Genomic DNA, 22,132 nt, shown 5'->3' on the forward strand with positions numbered 1-22,132 from the left:
GTAATTGTTGCCACAGTTGTACAATCCTGTCTCATGGTATTATAAACTGGTGTGCAGCGTTTTGTCCTTAATAACTCATGGATTTGGTATGGACATGGTATTACTCAAATTGAACTACCTGGATTGTATTTCATCTGTCTTTGCCAAAACACCCGTGCCATTTTCACTCTGAACACCTGCTAATCCATTATACATAATTCATTTTGCAATCCCATTGTGTTAAATATAACCAGTGAATGAAATACTCTATGACAATCAGGGAGTCGTGTGCTGTGGGCGGTACAGATAGAAGTAACAATCATCATTGTAAGACACTGTTTTTCATCTTGTGACCTGAATCCTGCACATTTCTAGTTTTGGAAACCCGCCGAGCACAGGCAAAGCTCAGGAACCAACCCATTACTAGCAATTATCTCTAAATCAACTCTGGACCTGACATGTTATTATAAGATGACCTGTCCAGTAGGCTAATCAAATCTGCTCCCAGCTTGCGGCACGGCAGGATAGTACAGGCAAAAACTGTAGGGACGCGCAAGAAGGAACTAAATAAATGTTAATAAATAAATAAACAAAGTGACACTTGCAGAGTTCCCAAGCAGAAGCACCATCCGTGTTTTCATTAAATTACTTTGACGTGTGTTTCCTCCTGCTCAGGCACACACACTCACACACCTCTTCCAGACTATGTGTAATATTTGCTGGCACAGCGTGGATACCTTCATTCATCTTTTAAATGTTCTGGCAAGACACAGGGAATTAACTGTTAACTGAGTTTGTGTGCTTTTCTGACAGCGGTGAGCTGTTCAGAAAGATGCACAGATTATTCATTGAGATCATTTATAGAATTTGGATAAATAAGGACATAATACAATAAACTAGAGGAGGAGCAGAACTGCGGAGTTCAGAATGTATTATTTCAACTATATTAATTGTATAGTTTACAAAAAAAAATGTGATTTTAACATCTTTGGGGTGTTGTAGGTGTCCACACATTAGTATATACAGTATATAATATATAATGATGCTCTTTCACCAAAATAACAGAGGTTCAGAGGCTCAGGAGGTAGGACGGATTGTCCAATGATCACAGGCTTGGTGGTTTGATCCCTGACTCTTCCTGTCCACATGTCCACAAGTGTCCTCGGGCAAGACACTGAACCCCAAATTACCCCCGATGCTTGAGTGGTAGCTTGCTACATCAGTGTGTGCGTAAATCAGCAGCCAAAACCTTGTAAAGCGCTTTGTATAAAAGAACCTTTTACCATTTTACCATTTACCTTGTGCCATTTCTTTACAATGGCTGTACAGTGAAAAACAATAAGCAGGCAGCTGTTACTTCACCCACTGACAGTAACTATCTGAAAATCAATGACTAATTGTTGTATTTCAGTGGGAGTGTTCGATATTCTTTAGTTTATGAAAGGCCTTTAGTGCCTCTCTCTGAGCTTTCTTTCCTCTTCCACCCCCTCCTCTGTGGCAACACAACTACCCTCTTTCACTTTTCCAGGCCAACTGCAGTCAGCATCCCATTCTCTCCATTCTTGACTAATCCAAACTCTGCTGTGCAGAGGACATGTTGAACTTTGATAAAAGCAGCCCCACTTTTTACAAATGGCTAATCAATAGAAACTTTCTGTCTAAAGGTCCTTAATGTGATTATTCATCTCACTAGTTGTCTGTCTGTCTTTTCTTTTAATAATAATAATAATAATAATGTTGTGAATGAAATGAACAGTACATCAACTTCAACTTCCAACTTTTTTTTGTTCCTAAAGTGCAATTGGTTTTTGCAGCGAGACAGATAAATGACAATAAAATACACAAAGCCTACAGAGGGTAGGCATTAAATGTTGCCATTTCGGGGGATAGGTTGACCTTCCCAATCATTGAATTACATACAAGAATATGAATGAAGTGCAGAAAATTTTTGGACAACAATTAAGAAAACATCACTAAAATAAATCACTGATCTAAATACAACATGGATATGCAAGTACAATTCAATAACTTACACTGTAGTATTAATACATCAATATTATAATCAATATAAATACACCTTGAAACGTTTTTATGCCATGTATCCATTTATTTGTGTCCAAACTCCTTCCATAGCACCATAGCTTTCAGCTTTTATCTCCCAGGCAAACAGAGAACTTGGAAAGAGCAAAATAGAGCCAAATTTGCAGTGACATAATGGCAAGAATCAATATGACTTTTCCTTCCTAAATGGAAGATAATGGTATCACAATGGAAGGCGTGGGGAGCTTGTCTACTCAGCCAGCCCTGATTGATCTGTTACTGCAAGAGTCACTTTGGGACCCGCAAGGTGTCTGGACACATTAGCCTCACACGCACACACACACACACACACACACACACACACACACACACACACACACACACACACACACACAGTCATATGGCACAACCCTACATTATAGTATACACAAATGCCTTCTAACGTTACAACTGTCACTTTCTACCACTGGCTTTCTAACATTCGCTCACCCCCCCACACGCAGACATTGCACTGCCATTAAAATACCTAACTTCATTGCTCTAATAACAGCACCTGTCATGTAGATGTCCTTTGGAAAATGAGGAGAGGAAGCTAACCAAGCATTGCATGTTGCCGTGCTGGCACAGTGTGCGAGGGAAAAAAAACAACAACCCAAAAACAAAATAATTGTTCAGTAATCGTAATCAAGGTATAATGTTCAATTAATCGTGATTTGGATTTTAGGTCTTATCATCCAACCCAATACAGTGTATTTAAACAACTCCAAAGCCTCCACACCCACACATCACATCTTCAGTCTGTCCACTGAACTCAAAGAGAAAATAATAAAATCAACCATCCGATAAAACTCCTAGTAAAACAGCAAACAAGCCAACCCCCAAAATGTCAAAGTAATGGAGCATTACAGGGAACTGTAATGTAATTACTGAATTTCAAATTGTAATCCATCCCTTACACCATCACTTACTGAACTAAAGAAATCACATTACTTTTACTGCAATAAACACATAATTGATGCCTGGATTACGTACCCTGGCAAGGTATTTTCATCATTATACTGTATGAAGCACTGCAATTATGTACCATACACAACTTGGTTTCCATTAAATGTTACGAAAGTAAAAACATCATTTCTTCAAGTTGACTTTTACAATGTTTAATCAAGGCCACAACCTTAGTTGCCATGAGTGAATATTATTGAAATTAGCAAACACTTAGCAACTTTGCATACACAGTTTATTTACGGTTCCTCATTATGTTCTGTTTTCCAGGCACCATTATGTTTCTTTCAGAATGTACAGCAGTGCTGAGGCAAATTAGCAGTAGCTATATGAACGTAATTTCTAGGAGACAGAATTGCTACCCAACACTACATGTTCCAGGCAGAGCCCTTACATATACTACCCCTAAGTATGAGTTATTTTGCCACTGTAATGTTGATAGAAACTGAAATTTTCATTTTCAGTAGATGATCATCTAGTTCTAGATGAATGATCAACAAAGTCTGACTGTAATATGTGACTGCTGAAGAAGCATCTCCTTTTTTCCCAAGTATAAAGTAGTTGCCCTTGGATTTCCCATCTATTGGTTTTTGTGGGTTCACAGGGATCTCTGCTTTTCACATACCTTGCTTGACAAGTTGCTCTCATTACCTGCAGAAATCCAATCAGCTGCACATTGTGTGCTGTATCCTGTTGTTGTGGCTTGTGTTCTCCGTGGTAAATTGCAGTGTATGACGAATATACTTTTCTGCCTCAATGAAGCTTCCATTAATAAAGGCCAGTTCTCAGTTCCATTCATTTTTAGCCTTGATTGACACTATTATTCTCTTTGCAGCTCATATACCTAGCCTGATAAACAAAACAGGATCATTTATAGTTTTTCTAGGTTTATTTTGATTTCAGGAGTCTGTTTCATATCACGCTGTGCAAAAAGGGAAACTTAATTAAAGCCAGCAAAGGTGGGAAAATAAACCCACAATGGGTAGCCATGAAGATACAGAAAGCATTCTTGCTCAGAGGCTTCACTTTATTATCACCTGAAGAATAGAGGATTATATAGAGGATTTATGTCTCAGCAGGACCTGGAAAAAACTTGTCCATGCATTTATCTTCAGTCATTACTACTGTAACAGTGTCTTTACAAGTCTCCCTAAAAAATCATCGGACAGCTGCAGCTGATTCAGAACGCAGATGCTCGAGTCCTCACTAAGACCAAAAAAGTGGATCACATCACTCCAGTTCTGAGATCTTTACAGTGGCTTCCTGTCTGTCAGAGAACTGATTTCACAATACTGCTGTTGGTTTGTAAAGGGCCAAAACACATTTCTGATCTTCTACTTCCTTATGAAGTTATGATGAAGTTATGTTCAAAATTGTGTACAATCATGTAATTTAAAATCCCCAACAGAAAACTATAGCAGAAGCATCTAAAGCACACAGCAGTAATTAGTTGTCAGACCCCCTTACTCACCCAGCCAGCTGCAATCAACATGTAACATGTCTTTCTGTATTCCTCCACATTTTTTGGAGTTGCACTCCATGTACTTCAGTTTAAATTCCAAACCTGAATGGTTTAGGGCCAAAATACATTTCTGATCTTCTGCTTTGTTATGAACCATCCAGACCTCTCAGGTCGTCTGGGATCAGGTCTGCTTTCTGTCCCCAGAGTCAAAACTAAACATGGAGAAGCAGCGTTCAGTTTTTATGCTCTATATATCTGAAACAAACTCCCAGGTGCAGGTCTACTGAAACTCTCAGTTCTTTTAAATCAAGACTGAAGACTTTTCTTTTTACCATTGCCTTTAATTAAATCAAATTTAAGGCTGTAGATTAATAACTTACACTGTACTGTGACTTTTACTGTCCTGTTTTATCCTGTTTTTATTTTCTATTTAACTCTTTTAAAATTGTTTTATAACTCTTTTAAAAATTGTATTTCAATGTCTTTTTTATGTTTCCCTGTTGTTTTTATATTTTATGTGAAGCACTTTGAATTGCCTTGTTGTGCGAATGTGCTATATAAATAAACTTGCCATGCCAGATTATAGTCAGTCAGCACTTACATACATATTGTGATTAAGTTGTAATTAAGATATAGATAGAGTTTTGAAGAAGTATATAGGTTGCCTTTTTCCTGCAGATGGGACTGCTTCTGGAGGAATTACACATATTGTATGCCACCAACTGTACTGAACTTTGTAACAACAGAATGTTTCAGTCTTCATTCATGAGCTTTACACAGATGTGACGAGCAGCATTTTAGCATCTCATGTACATACATCTGCATGCAAGCAGCTGACACTGACTGAAAAAAAGGTTATCCATTATACATTATTATACATTAATACAGTGTCCTTTAAGGACAAAACACAGAAAGAGAGAGCACAGTTTTGACATTTTGGCAAAATATGCTTTTTTAAAACTTTCTTTTGCCAGGGATAAGAAGAGAAGATAGATACCACTAGGGCTGCAACTAATGATTATTTTCATAGTCGACTCATCTGTTAATTATTTATCCGATTAGTCGACTAATCACGATAATTTTTGTCATCCCCTAACCCTAATTTAACTATTTAATTAATTAAATATCTTTCAAGTGAATTACTGATCTCCAACACACAGCCTAACTTGCTAATGTTAGCATTAATTGAACCAGGGAACCAGGGAACAAGACAAGACAGCGAAGGATACTGCTTTAAGTTACTGATTTACTGTTGCACTTAATGTGTTTGCTAAAACAACTAAAAGAGGGTTCTCTTAGCCGGCATCATCCATGAGACCTCAAAACGAAGAATGCATGAACTATGGAGAGTCTGCTCCAAGATAACAGCCAGGCTTTATCACTCAAAACAATAAGCTCACAATCTGATTTATTGCCAAGTAGGTTTTAACTTTAAAACATTTAACTGTTTAACTAAGATTTTTGCTTTGGAACTATATAAAATAAAACCACATTAAAAGCAAGTACTACAACCACAACTGTACACCAACAATGTAATGTCTATTTATGCCCCCTTTCTTACTACTTCTGTAGTTTATTTTTCTAAAGTGCTTATAAGTTTAATAAGTGGAGAATGTTCTGTAGGCTACATCACGAGCCAGATGTTTCTTGATTTACTTTAAATTTGTTAAACCACTACTCAGGTTGTAAAGACAGAATAACAGCGGAACAATCATTGGCCAGTGGGCGTGACTGGCCGGCCGGCTGGCACACTCGTGCAACGTTTGAGCACATTTTAGATTCACCATCAACTTTTGTAAAACTGCCAATATTCAAATTCTACACAGTTGATTTCTCAGCTCAAAACTTGAGTGTAAAAAGTGTATTGAAATAGCGCACAAAACTTGTAAAAACAAAAAAACGTTCTGCTGCAGTCAAGCAGTCATGGCAGACAGTGGAAGCAATGCTGCCCAATACTTCCTATAGTGCTTTGCAGTTAGAAATGAACAACCAGAAATGTTCTTAATGAGAAAATTGCTGTCTCTCCCTTAAACTGCATCTCTGTAATGACGGTTCGACAATGAAATTTCACATCGACGGAATTTTATAATCGACGTCGTTGATTACGTCAACTAATCGTTGCAGCCCTAGATACCACTCTTAAATATAAAGATGCAGCCAGGAGAAGAAGCTGTCAGACTGTTCCTCTATTAGACAGTTTTTTTACGCCAATATTGCCTGTCCTGCGACCACGCATTGTCTCAGAGTAACAAAATACTTCACAAACTGGTGGTAATCCAGACTAGATATAAACACAGACGGACAAGACTGATCTTTCCAATGTAGAGATGTAGCATGAAGACTGGAATCTGCTCAAAAGTGTTATAACCCACATTAAACTTATCGTTTTCATACTACATTTTTTTATATTGATTTAACAAACTAGGTATAACATGGTAATTGGTGAGCTTTAGAAGTGCTGGTATGCATTTTTTATTATTCTTGGACAGAGCCAGGCTAGCTGCTTCACCCTGCTTTCAGACTTTATGCTAAGCTAAGCTAAGCGTCTGCTGGCTCCAGCTCTGTTGTAAAAGCACAGATATGATAGTGGTATCTCTCTTCTCATCTTACTCTCGGCAAGGAATTTAGATGAAAATGTCAAGGAAAATTTGACTTTTTTCCTTTAAGACAAATGTGCAACCTGGAGCTGCTAGGGGAAATGGAACATTTCTTTTTCTGTAGCATTTTTTTTGTCTTAATTTTTTTGGATTTGCAGCATTTCAGAAGTTGAACACCAGGGTGCAGCTTCTGAAAAACATGAAGTTGTCCCCATAATAAATTATTTGTAAATAAATTATTTAATTGAAAATGTATATTTAATAGAAGCAGACTCCACCTTTGAAATAATTCACACATCACCTTTAGAAGTTTTGTCCCCTATGTATCGTCCTCAGCAGGCTGAACCTTATACTATACTAAGTTTGCGGAATGAATTTAAGGGTTACTTCACACTGATCCCTTTGCTTGCTACTGGACTATGTTTCCCAGATTCCATCTCTGCAGCATCTCTGTAGCATGTGTGTTCCGTCTTCAGTGAGTGAGTCTAGTGGTGAGTGGTGACTACTAGGACCATAGGCTAGTCCTCTAACGGATTTCTTGTAAGTAATTTTGTTCAAACATGGTACAAGATACCTTATTTATCAAAAGACCTTTATTTTATATGATAGACTTTTTTAAATAAATTATTTTACAACCCATCAACAGAATAAAAGGTTTAAAAACCTAACCTGATGAAACTTATCCCCAGCCAGATTTATATTTAGAGGTAGCTAGCTGGCTAATGTTACTCCGACTGTAAAAAAAAAAAAATCTTGAAAAAATGCCATGTTTGCATTGATCTTAAATTTTTGCTTGAAATCTCATGTGCCTTTTCTTAATGTTTTTGGTATTCCTCTTGTGTGTGTTTTGTTCTAGGACAACCATAGTTCATGAGTCAGTTTGTTAGTCACGGGTGAACAAATCCATCCCCCTAATTAAAAATGAACAAATCACCTACTGCCTTTCAGCATGCAAGTTTTTGCCTCCTCATCAATAGCCAAGAGAAAGAATAACTGGAAAAAAATAAACATATTTTACTCCTACCTTTAGAATAAAACCCAATGTTTCTATTTAGGGACATAATGAAAATAATTGTGGTGTCCTTCCACCTAAACAATATATTCATGGAAAACATAACAAAGAGGTGGAAAAACAGCCACCTTTCTTAATTGGAATAAAGAGCTGTTATATAAACATTTTTGTTTTTTTCAGCTACAGAATTTGCAACCTGTGACCAGGCTCCAGCTCTGTAGCTGCTACAGGACTTGAGTACCACACGAATTGCAACCTACAGTGAATTACAACAAACAGCATAAAGTAAAAATGAATTGGCTTTACCTTTATGACACATGGCGCACATCTACCTATTTCATCTATTTATATAAAAACTCCTGCAAGGGTAAAGCCGTCATACAACAAAACTTATGGAATAAGACAAAAAAAATAAAGTCACTAACTACCCTTTGGCAAAAATAAAAATTACAAACACTCATACTGTTGTCCCTTAAAGCATTGCTTTAGACTTTCCACTGACACAGTTGAAAATGATCAATCATCACGATTAACACATCTCAGACTAGTAGATGAGCACAAACGCATGCAAGTGAGTACACACTCCTATACTTTTGTTTTTGTATCTCTTTTCAAAAGTAACCTGTGAAGCACAGCCAGATGTTTTTGAATTCCGATGGCAAAGGTGGAGGATGAGGCAGTCACAGAAAATACTATTAAAAATAATGTATGGCTCCATTTGTCCTACCTTGGTCTTTGAAAATGCTCCTCTGTTTTGTCTTCACCTTCATTAATTCACCAACTCTGATAAGTGAAGGAAGGAGTGAAATGAGAGAGAAAGGACATTGCTCAAAGAGAACAGAGTGAGAGTCCCCTCCGTCCACCCTACAGTACACCACAGAGAAGGAGGTAAACAACGTTCAACACATAAATATTTAAATGTTTCATTAGATGCTGTCTCGTGAGGAGACTAAAGAGAGCTCTGGGATTTAGCTCCAGCAGCAGGCTCAAAGTCAAACTCAGTCAAAGACAAATCCATCTGTCAATAAGAACAAGGATCCTTTGGAGGTTGTGAATTATATATAGGAATATGTAAATGAATTATACATGCATGCCTAAAATGAGGCATGTACATGTACATGTAGAAATACAAGTGACTTTGTCAAGAAATCAGAAGAAAAAGTCATGCATTTTTGTCTGTACATATCATGTTCTCATTTTCTATATACATTTGTACTTTTATTACTAGTATTTTGTAAGCAAGGAATTTATTACTATTGTCAGTACACTTTTCTCTTTTTTTCTGTTTTATTATTGCAGAAAAAAATCACAAAAGAATAGTTTGCAAAACAAGTTAAAAGCACCAAGTTTTAATATGATATTCACATAGTCTTTATAAGCTGTTACAACTCATTAAAAAGAACAACTATTGGGTTGCCAAGTTGTGGAAAGTCCATGGCATTTATTTTACCTAGGTCTCGGAAGAACCCTCCAATGGACTGTTTGACCATTGGAGATTTAGGTAATCTGAACCTAAATCTATTTATTGACAAATTCTTAAAGCTGCAATTTATATTTTTATATTAACAATGTATCAAACGACAATCTGAAAACAATGTGATAACGTGAATGGGGTCGCTTGTAGTGATGAACCTATGGAGAATTATCTCTATTAGCTGTCTGGCCCACAACTTTACACCTACATACCTAAATGTTAAAAAAGGTCGATAGCCAAAGACTCCCAAAATATATATGACCATTGGAAAGTACTAGTCCAACGACAGGTGTAGCTATAAGTATGTTATGTAAGTCACGTGATGGAAGTTAAACATGTGGTTAATGTTGTGAAAAGGTTGCAGTTTGGTTAGGTTTAGGCAAGGGAAAGCAACTTGGTTAGGTCAAGTAGTTTTACTCACATTACATTAACTCATGTTATTTTACTTAAAACTTTAAATAATTCAGCATTGAAGCATTTAAAGTTTCACACAGGACTCAAACGGAAGTCCACCAGGTGAAAGTCCTATATTTGTTTGACCCCTCCATCCACTTCCTTACTTGAACCTTCTTGATCTTTACACTACGTCACCTGACTTCCTAATTTGCTCACATCATACTACGGCTGCTAGAGGTCACGGTCCAACAATAAATGTAAATATGGGACTTGCGTGCACAAACAACCTATGTGGCTGTTTGTCTGGTTGGAAGGGCTGGTTTTGGTTCACCTTTACTGCTCTCATAACAGGGTTTGCTATGTCAACTTAAAAGGCGATACAGTATGTCAATGTTGGGTTCACAACTTGTTTTAGCTGCACCCCAAAAGTCAATTATTGTAGGTCTAACATTTACAATAGCAAATGAATTGATGGCTGTTTAAGTTGATTAGTTGGCAGCTTATTATGACCCATATTTACGTTTTTTGTTTGGCCGCTAGTAGAAGAAGTCTGGTGACGTAGTATAAAGAGCTACAAAGTCCATGTAAGGAGGGTGGTGGGGCGATTGTGTCAAGTAAACTAAGGACTTCCACTCAGGAGAGAGAGGTTCGAGTTTCGTGAAAGAAAGTGGAAGGTGACATCACACAAGTCAGATAATGTTTCGTAGATGACGTACATCTTACAATCTTTTCCTAAACCTAACCAAGTAGTTTTGTTGCCTAAACCCTACCAACTACGACAACATTTACCACGTGTTAAACATCATGTGACTTAGGTCACTTGACTTACATAACATATTCAAGGTCAAGTAAGCCTGTCGCTGTACTGGTACTTGCCAGCGCTCATACATGTCGTTTTGGGGAACAGTCACATATGTTGTTGTTCTTCCCAAAGGACATATTGGTTGTTTTGGGACAGTTGACAGTTTGTTGTTTAGGTGTGAGGACACGTTGGATAGATTACTAAAAAAGTGTCTTGCCCGAACAGCACCATTGCAGTTTCTTCATCCCCCCGTGTCATTATAGGTACTTACTATGTGTCAAATGATGTCTTGAATGCAAAGGAGAAAATTCTTGTTTCCACACAAGTCTATCCAGTAGCAAATCCTAATTCCTTACCTCATTACCTCTGTGTACATAAGCAGAGTTTAATCTTGGGCCAAACACCATTTAAACTGTGGTCTACCATCCTTTTTAAAACATAACCTACATCCCCCATGCATTCATTAAGATTAAGCAAAACCACACTTCTCAGTATTCTTAACTGCCAATTCAAAAACGATAAAATATAATCGGCCTTCAAAAGCCTTCATGGTTTAAGCAGAGACTGTTGTTTTTATCAAAAAGAAAAACACAACATTTACAGTAACGGTTCAACCTCTCTTACTGAAGATGTTTCCATTTGGTTGCTTCCTCCATCTCAGGCTGAACTTCTGATAGATCCCATGGTCTTTCATATGTTTCCTCAGCTGCAAGACAGAATAAAACATATTGGTGAAACCTGTTAACTTTAATGTTGGTAAATAGTGTTGTCACATTACCATTTTGTTTGTTTGAGCCTGAATCAATAAGCCAAGCCAATGTGAACTGATAGTCAAAGCGATTTATTCATGTGTCGAGGGTCATAATTGCTTTGATTAATTTGCTTTTCTTTTTTTCTTTGAAAAAAATGCTTAGGTTACAAACCACTGAAATTACGGGAGCCCAGTTGAGGGAGCTCCCTAGAGAAATCTGAACTGGGCTATTGCCATAATTCTGGATCATAAAACCAAATTCAAATCAAAACCGGCTATAAATTCTAATAATATTGGTTTGTTTACATTTATTAATTTAGCTGATGCTTTTATCCAAAGCGACTTAAAATATCTAAATATGTCAGGTCGCACGCCTCTGGAGCAACTAGGGGGTTAAGTGTCTTGTTCAGGGGCACATTGGTGGATGTGTCACAGTGGGAAATTAACTAGGATCTCCCTCAAAGCATGTGTCTTCTACACTGCTCCATCACCACTATCCCAGGTAATCCCCTGAATTTTAATCCAGCAGCCACCAACAGGTGATTTATCTAGTAATTCTACTAAATTCAACATTCAGCATTTATGTAATGACTTTGCACTTTGTGCATACATTGTTTTCTAATAAATATAAATAAATAAGTCCCTCCCCTTCCGGTGGACCACCATAGGACCTTGCTTTGGGAAAAATATGCACAGTAGTCAATGGCAAGCAGTGTTGGGCAGTAACGTGTAATAATATTACTTTTCCCAGTAACTAAGTAGTGTAACTAATTACTTTTCTAAAACGGTAATATTATTACTAGTTACTAAGGCAAGTAGCGCTGCGTTACTCGTTACTGAACGCACCATCCTTGACGTAAATCCACAACTGTGCGGCAGCTCAGCGGTACCGGACTTTGTTGTTCATGTCCGCTGATAGCCAAACACTAAAGGAAGAATGGAGAACGAGGGAGAGAGGCGTTATTTCCACAGCTGTAAGTAGCTGCTGCCATTATTGTGTGTAAGCTCTGTGCGACCAGCAAAAAGCTTTCAACCGCGAAAAAGCAGCACAGCAACGTGAAACTTACAGAAAGAAACTCCAGCAGCTGCAGTCACTGATGCTCAGACTCGTCGGGAGAGAGTGGTGTTACCGTTTTGTAACTACTGAATAGGCTACTGCTCTTATAAATAGGCTACATGTGCAGTAAAATTGCTATTTAAAAGTCGGGATTACTTGCTTTAAGTTTTTTATTTCAGCCGGTGGCATTAACAAACATCAGGCTTAGGCTATATGCTTTGTAAAAACCACACTCCTTGCTGCTGTTATGGATAGGCCATGATGTTAGTTAAAAAGTTGGGAGAGACTGCTTTGTTTCAGGGTGAAGGGGGGTGATAGGGAAAGAAGTGTTTCCCATAATTAGCCTATAATTTGGATATTTCTCAGCGCAGACCGCCACATATTGATTTTCCAAATTTTTACTAGGAGTATTTAAAATGATTTTTGATTAAGGAGCTGTGCTGAGGAGCATATATTGGTGCTGCACTTCGTGGCTTGCTCCCTCTTTCTCTCTGTCTCTCTCTCTCTTTCTGTCGTGAATACCGCTGCACAAACCTATCCAACGTTAGAATACCCCCCTGCCGCTCTCATTCTGTAGAAAACACTGGAAAGTAATATAGTAACGTAACTATTTATAACGTGATAATTTTACTTTTTTAAGGAGTAATAAGTAACTAGTAATATATTACAATTTCTGAGTAACTTGCCCAACACTGATGGCAAGAGACAACTAATTATATACTATAAATATGGATTTAAATGTTCTCTTACTATTGGAATTAAAAACTGATTTGAAGCTCAATTGTCAGCCTGTTCTGTAATTAGCTTTCTAATAAATATAGCAACTTCTGATCAACCCATACGAATTTCAGGCTTAACGCTCAGATCCCCAAAGGAGGAATGAGACTAACATTGTTCAAAACAGCCTGCTGGACTGAGGGATCATTCAGGTCCACAGATCCTTCAGCTGCCAGTACAACCTTCAACAGTTTCATCTGGGGAACTGCAGAATGAACATAGAAGTTATGTGCTTTTAGTGCAACAGCAACTACAGTGAAGCCGTTTAACACCTACAGAAACAGATCAAACATGAAAACAAAGCTCCTCAGACTTAAAGCTTTGAAAAATTACATAGATTTTTGTTTGATGACATTTGAAATAAAAAATTTTATTAATTTACTGGCATTAAATTTGAATGCTTACCTGAACAGATGAATGGAATTTTCCGGTCACAATTAACATCACACCAACCGTTCACATTAGTACTTGCACAATATTCCATGTAACCACCACTGGGTTCACCACTCGCCCACACTCTGGTCAAAGAGGTACTTTGGTCGGACCATGTCCAGCCGTTAATGCCACGTTTAAGTCCTATCCATACGAGCCTATCAGCGCTTTCCATTATTTTCCTCACTCTTGCCCAGTCCTCTACAGTCTCTATGGTAGCCAGGTCAACAAAATTCTCTCTACAGTACCTCTGAGCTTCAGTCCAGGTTTTCAACAATTTTACGTAGTGGTATTCCCTGGAGCCAGCCAACAAAACTGTCGGTAATGCTGAAAGGACATGAATTCAGTGACAACACATTCACACACATGAATTTGGTGAGTGAACACTGTTAATATAAATGTACAAACCTAGAAGCAGCGAGATCACCAATCCTGTCTTATCCATTTCTGTTTAACTGTCATCCTGTATAAATCTGCAATAATAATTATCAGAATAATTAACAAATAAAACATTTAACACGGGAATGCTAAATTTTGTTAGCGCCCAAGGAATGAAATCTGAGTTTTATCTTATTGCCTCTTACCGTTGTGTTTTCACTGACTGCTTGTGCTTATAGGGAGTCATGATCCTTTCAGTTTAGATATGCAAACATGTGCAAAGCATTGTGTGACATTTCAAGAAAGCCACCCTCTTTTCTTATGAAAGCTGCATGACCCTATTAAAGAGACAGCAGGGAGAACTACAGTCAATGATCTCTTTCCTGAATTGTCATCCAAACTAATCACGCTCAGAATCCATTCTACACGAGATCCCTACTTGCATTCATGATTTTCCTCCTTGCAGTGTGAACCGCTGAGGCCGCCGGCAGTGCATGAACACACCAGGTTTAAGCCAGAAACAATCATTGGCTTAACTAATACACAAGTAGCTGATACTGCCCTTTTCAGCCATGAGTGGGATAACACCACTTGAAAACAAGTAGGGTGGGTAGATTGCTCCATCACACGAATTTACACCGATCTAATGTGGAGATCTGTGTTGTGTGTGAAAAGTAACAGAACAGAAAAGCTGGGCGGCAGTTTTATCATTTCATTTATTTGAGTCTGTGTGAATCTGATTATTATCATTTTTAATTTACACTAACTTTCAACATGCAGAGAAACTGAGAACATAATGTTGATCATTCACATGAGCTTTGCATGTCAGGCAAATTAACTAGCAAATGAGGGCTGACCATTTTCCCTTTTTCCTATAGCTATATGACCTTGAAGTGTTTTGCCTGTGCTTTTGTAGGAGTAAACCAGTAGTAACTAATAATCCTGTCCCCTCAAAATTATGTTATTATATTATGTTATTATTTTTGAGAAAATGTTATTGCTGCCTTGATTATGTTCACTAGCAACCTTCTTTTGAGTGATGGAAGTGCTGTACGATTTTGTACTGGTAATGGTGAGACCACGGTTCATGTCCTGAATCCTGTTTGATCCTGCGTTTAGGTAACAGAAACACTTTGGTTCACTTTAGTGGAAGATTGTGCTTTTGAATTAATATTAATAAACATGTTCAGACTCGTCGTTTTAATATTCACCCAAGACCACAATCTTCCCCTAACCTTAACCAAGTGCTTTGAGTGCACAAACATAACCATAAAAATGTTACCCATTATTTAGGTGTTACATGCAGATATTGTCTGGAAAACAAATGAAAATGTAATTAGTGAATGTTTTGCAGAGATCGCTATGAACATTTTGTGACTTTGAGGATTAGAAGCCATTCCTCATTCGGAAGATTAAAAAAATATAGTTAGGCTGCATGACATATAATTGCTGTTGTAAATCAATAGTACATAAATGTAATTTCCAGGAGAAAAGGGTTGAAAAACTTTCTGATGTGCTGACAACTATTTCCTTTGGACAAGTCTTAAGGGGACACTGTAATGAACCTCAATTGCATTCATGGAATTCTTAATCTTTGCACATGCTCCGCGTCATACCCAGAGGTTGTCTTTGGGAAATAGACGTATGCGTGCTGCCAGCATTGCTGCAGCGGTTGCAGGGGTGGGGGGTCAGCGTTCAGACCATACAGCGCACACTGTATCAAATTGATCTGCATGGCTGTCGTCCCAGAAGGAAGCCTCTTCTAAAGATGCATGCAAGCATGGTGGTGGGAGTGTCATGGTCTGGGGCAGTGTGAGTGCTGCCGGCATTGGGGAGCTACAGTACATTGAGGGAACCATGAATGCCAACATGTACTGTGACATACTAAAACAGAGCATGATCCCCTCCCTTCAGAAACTTGGCCACATGATAACAACCCACACACACCTCCAAGACGACCACTGCCTTGCTAAAGAAGCTGAGGGAAAAGGTAATGGAAGCATGGCTCAAGACTTAAACGCTATTGAGCATTTGTGGCGCATCCTCAAGCAGAAGGTGGATGATCACAAGGTCTCTAACATCCACCAGCTCCGTGATGTCATCATGGAGGAGCGGAAGTGGACTCCAGTGGCAACCTGTGAAGCTCTGGTGAACTCCATGCCCAAGAGGGTTAAGGCAGTGCTGGAAAATAATGGTGGCCACACAAAATATTGACACTTTAGGCCCACTTTGGACATTTTCACTTTTGTGTACTCACTTTTGTTGCCAGAGGTTTAGACATTAATGGCTGTGTGATGTGTTATTTTGACGGGACAGGAAATTTACACTGTTACACAAGCTGTACACTCACTATTTTACATTGTAGCAAAGTGTCATTTCTTGTGTGTTGTCACATGAAAAGATATAATGAAATATTTACAATAATTTGAGGGATGTACTCGCTTTTGTGAAATACTGTATATTGTAAATCATATAGACATGCTCATACACAAATCCACACAAATCTGGTTGTTATTTCCCACAATCTATACTGTACTGTACTGTAAAACGTCACTGCACTGACTTTTTGATACAGTTATTTGTTTGTTTATTGCCTGCATTCAAATTCAAGTGTTAATACATTTTCTGTGTGGGTGCCTGGGTGTATATGCGCGCCCTGGACAGAATTACAAGGAAATTGGATTCCTACTTGTCCTTGGTAAGATATGCATGAGCAAGAAAAGAATAAAAAGAATCGATCCCCAAAATAATGCTCAAGCAGGGCCAGAGTGCAGCCAGCATGATTTACATATAAAGCATATCCATTTGTACTGTATGGCAACTAAAAGTTTGTGAATAAGAATAATTTCTTTGCTGAAAAGGAACTGTGAGCCGTTTTTTGGCAGACAGTGTTCCCTGCATCAACTCCCTGCCAATTGTTTCTGGTGGCTAAAGCTTCTTAAACTAAATTACCACAGAATCAAGCCATCCCAAGTCTTTGATTCTGTATATGATAAATGATTGATTATGGTTATTAGCGAGATGGACCACTGAGCTCTCCTCTCCGTGCCAAACTAATTGTGGTCAGCAATGCTGGAAGTTCTTAGTGATCTGACTCAGGTAATTACTCCCCTCTTTCATTTTCCCAGTGAGGTCTTGCAAGAGTCTTACAGCCACACGCTGAAATGACCTGGCATTACTGCTAATCTGTCCTCCAAAGCCACAACTCTCCTGCTCTCTCTCTCCTCTAATAACATTCATTTGTTATCCTCTCCTCAGTTGAGGAGAGATTCTCTGCGAGTATTAGACTAAAAACCAATGACTGGAGGACACAAGTCATCATTAGGTTTAGGGAGTAATCTAAATTCAAAGAGAAGAACAGTGGTGCAGGAAGGGATCTAACTCGCAGGACAAATCTCTTGTACTACCACAGCGCGTCTCCAAATGTTGGGATTATCTCTGAGAGTGCAAGAGCACAGTACATTACATTTAGGCTGGGATTACAGCAGGCAGGATGTATTACTGTGATCAAAGCTCACAAATTTTAAAGTACTGTCTGTAGAAATAATGATGCTACACACATTGGAGATTTTCCATTCTGTATAGATGAATTTCAGTTTCAGGACCCTTGCAGATGAATCTGAATACAGTTTGCCCAAAATTAAAATGCACCCAGCTCAGATTTGGAACAATAGTATTTGTGGATTAGGGTCCTGTGGTTTTCTTTCCTTTCTGAACAATCAGTAATGCCACTGGAGCGTGTGAGTCGGATGCATCTTAAAATTTCAAGCCCTTTTATGTACAAAAGTAGAATATCTGTGTGAGAAGCTAGGAGGGGGTAAATGTTTTACTTTAAGACTTTAAAATGTGGAAAGCCGGTGAAATTAATGGTATTGAATTTCATGTCAAGGCAGGTCAAGTTATATGATTTGCAGGATCTCTTACTGGGTACATTTGTCTGGTGCATCGATGTGACTATAATGTTTCATCTGCAATTGACCCTTCGTGAATACAAGGCTGACCAATCCCAGCGCAGTATAGGACTCACTCTAACTGAGGTCTGACACTTTCATGGCTGTGCTCCATTCACTCTAATGCAAAAAGAATAGTTTTCTAGCTTTTTTTCCCTGTATTTTTGGCTCACTTGTAATAATTACAGTTGCTACCCAGAGAGGTTGATAGGAGAAGTATTATTTATTCTCTTTACAAAACCTAAAATAAATCCAGAGAAATTTCAGCTGTGGGTTGTTCCTAATGTAATGTTAGTTAGCTAACTTCCTACTGAATGTAACGTAATAAAGCCCTACTCATCTGCTTTTTAATGATTGTAATAATGAACAGAGGCCTACCCAGCTGTACAGGAACAGTGTTGATCCTTAATATTGTTGTCTTTTGTCTCAATCGTCGGGGGATGTGGTGGTTCACTTGTACTGTGTGATCGGCAGGCTTTAGCTTCTATCTTTCATTTTTTTCATGTCCGTTTGAGTCAGTTTGACAGCCTGAATACAACCTTCAAATGTATAATGCAACTGCAAAAGTGTCTGCTTCTTTGTGAGATCGCTTTTTCCAACAAATTTGACAATATTTCTCCTGAGAGTGCAGTAATAGACAGTTAGATATATAATAGACAGTTTGTCGGACTTAGCAACAGTAACTAAGGGGGGCGGGGCTTAGCAGAGGGTCAATTACCATTTTGGGATAGAGGCAAGCTGAGTTTGAATTTCCATTAATCTTTCTTTTAGTTTTTTGTTCGTGGGCACCGCCAAGGTTCTACCTTGTCTCTAATTCTGTGATTGTTATGGTAATAATCTGTAGATGCAGGACTGGAAACGGGTGGAAAACATCTTCCCTTTTGCTAATTATTTCATTCTGTTGACTTCAATCATCAGACTGTTACCTTCAGTATGCAGTGAAACAGTTATAAGAAGCACCTCTGTGGTACATTGCTGAAAAATAGTGGATTAGTTCCATTTGGTTGGGATTTGCTCCGCCAAGTGAAGATGTTATGATAAGTCATAAGGTCATGTTCACGAGTGAGGGCAAGATAAAGCGATCAGTGGGCAAACATGGTTGCCGTCAGCAAAGATGCAGGAACTATACCTACCAGTTCTGGTAAAGAGGCAGCTGAACCTGAACATGAAGCTCTCACTGCACTTGTAGAGGTTATGTTTAAACAACACATTCTTGCTTGGTCAAGACCCCTTGACATCACTTTATAACATATAACACCTTGGGTACCCCTTTATCATCGTCTTTTGACATTTAGGGCTCCGCGGTCAAGTTAGCAACAATAAATATGCAATGTTTGATTAGACTTTCAAAATAATAAAACGTTAATGCTAACGTTTAGGCAAAAAAAGTACATGGTTAGTGTTAGGAGAAGATCATGGTTTAAAATAACTATGTAGGGGAGAGCAGGGGCAAAAGTACCATTTTTCAGAGACAGAGATATATTTTTGCTGTGGTCACTAACTCACAGGTGTGGTCTATCAATATCAGGTGGTATTTTGTACAAATGTAGAACGACTTCCGTATAATTTCACTTTCAACATAAGTGGCACATTGTTACTTTCGACTCCGTCAGCTGGGACAAAAATAACACAACAATACAAGCTAGATTTTTTGTGTTACCCTTGTATTTCATAAATAAACATGACTGTGACCTTGTTAATGTGTAACTGCAAACATCTTTTGTCCTTTATCTTTAAAAAAAATAATAAAATTACATTTTTATTTTAAATATTAATTTTCAAAAGTAACCTGACAGCCCAAACTTGAATTGTTTAGAATATTTCATATTATATTAAGGATATATTATAAATATATAATATAAATATGCAAATGTGTGCACCTAAAACGGGGGGGGGGTGGTAAGATGGACATGATTACAATAAAATAAGACTTTACTGAACCTGCATTGGGGATATTTGCATCTTGCAGCAATTTCAGAAACAGTGAAAAAATTTAATATAAATTAGATAGATAGGACAAAAATGAAAATAAACAATAAAATTAAGATAAAAATTAAAAAGCTATTTACAGAATAGGCCTATACAAATTTCACATTTTGTAATGAATTTAAAATTGTTTTAGTAAGAACAGTATGAGTGATCTGCATTTTGAGTGCGAGACACCTACTACACTGACCTCCTTAGGAGACAGGCCAAAATAAATGTCAGCCGCTCTCTTAATTTAATGCACGCAGCTTCCTCTCCTAGTCCAAGGAGAAGACTTAATAATGTGATCTGTACCTGTGGTCTAGTCTTCCACCCAATTATCTCTGCCCTCCCCCTGCATTATCTGAACAAAGCGACTTTATCAGTTGACCTGAGACTAATGTTTCCAATAGAGATGTCCAGAAATGCCTTCTCAAATCAGACCTCTGTCTTTCTGACCCACGCTATTAGCATTTTCTGTTGGTATAATATGACATAAACATGTTTTAATAAATGCTGCAACACACAGAAAAGTCACCACATTAGCAACAGGACAAAAGAAACACTTGTGGTCACTGTAGCGGGACAAAAGTAACAAGTGTTACTTTGTCAGTTACACACAAGTTAAGTATTGTAATCTGTGTTACCTACCTAACTTAAATAAAAACATTTAATGTTTACTTTTTCTCTCTTTGTCTAGCACAGGAAACGAAAACCGGTCTCCAAGGTTGAAAGTCCGGTTTCTGGTGCTCCATCCACCCTAACCACCTCCATACTCAGTCTTCTCTGTTAGATGTCATATACCTACCTTTACCGTCCAAAAGTGACGCTACAGGGCTTTCCCCAGTGAGTTGAACTATGACTGTAAGAGGATCCCTAGTGCGTTACAAACAGATGCCGACAGGTCTTGACCTTGTGTGATGAGTTAGGAGTGAGAAAGGGTTGGTTCAAACCCTGACATATGGTAATGAATTGAACTGAATACTTTTATCCTTTTTCCATCACAGGGAATGTCTGAGGGGCCCAGGAACCATCTTAAGGGGAGACACCACAGTCAAATAGCCTTTTTTTTCCTCAAATTTACTCATATCACAATGAAACTTTGCAAGCTGAAAGTATAAATACATACATACATTTTTTTAATTACAAGTTTTTATATTGTTTATGCAAATAAGGTATTTCCTCATTAAATATGCACTGATTTGCATATTACACAATTTTTTCCATTTTTTGGCGGGGGGTTTATGGTAACAATATAACAAATGGCCAGACATTTACAGAAGTGTTTATCAAACTGTTGTTTTTTTCATGGGTTTATTAAAAATATACGACTTTTATGTGTGATGGACCCTCTTTTTCCACATATTCAATTTGGCGAGTTTTAAAAAGACTGGTCGAACTTGCTAACACAGATGAAATTTACAAAATGCAGTTGACGGACTATAAAATAGACAAATAAAGATTTTTATATCTACTATTCAAGATTGTTTTATACATTTTATGAAAGTATGGTGATAATAGTACAATAACAATAACTTGAAATCTGAAAATTTACAGTTTGAAGCAAAATTGTCATTTTGGACTGTGGTGTGTCACCTTCAGAACTCAGGAACATCACAGTGTTTAGGACAGCAGGCAGCAGTTCTGCCTAAGTTCCTGATAGAAACAGGTGCATCTCAAAAAATTTGAATGTCGTGCAAAAGAGTTCGTTGTCTTCCGTAATTTAATTCTAAAAGTCAAACTTCCATATATTCTAGATTCATTACAAATGAAGTGAACTATTTCAAGCCTTTTATGTTTTAATCTTGATGATTACGGCTTTCACTTCATGGAAATCAAAACTAGAGTATCTCAAAACTATTAGAATTTTAGAATAAAGAATTTATAACAGAATACGAGGCAATACGAGGCTGTGTTTGTATTGACTGAGAAAAAATGTGCCTGTCTGCATAAAAGTTAATAAGAATTTGCAAGTTACAATTGTGTTACTTCAACAAAATGAATTAAATGTGGTGTAATTCAGTTCAACCCAACCCAACCCCCCATCACTAACTCTGC

This window comes from Micropterus dolomieu, linkage group LG09 (assembly GCF_021292245.1).
Source record: "Micropterus dolomieu isolate WLL.071019.BEF.003 ecotype Adirondacks linkage group LG09, ASM2129224v1, whole genome shotgun sequence".
In the NCBI taxonomy this organism is placed as follows: Eukaryota; Metazoa; Chordata; class Actinopteri; order Centrarchiformes; family Centrarchidae; genus Micropterus; species Micropterus dolomieu.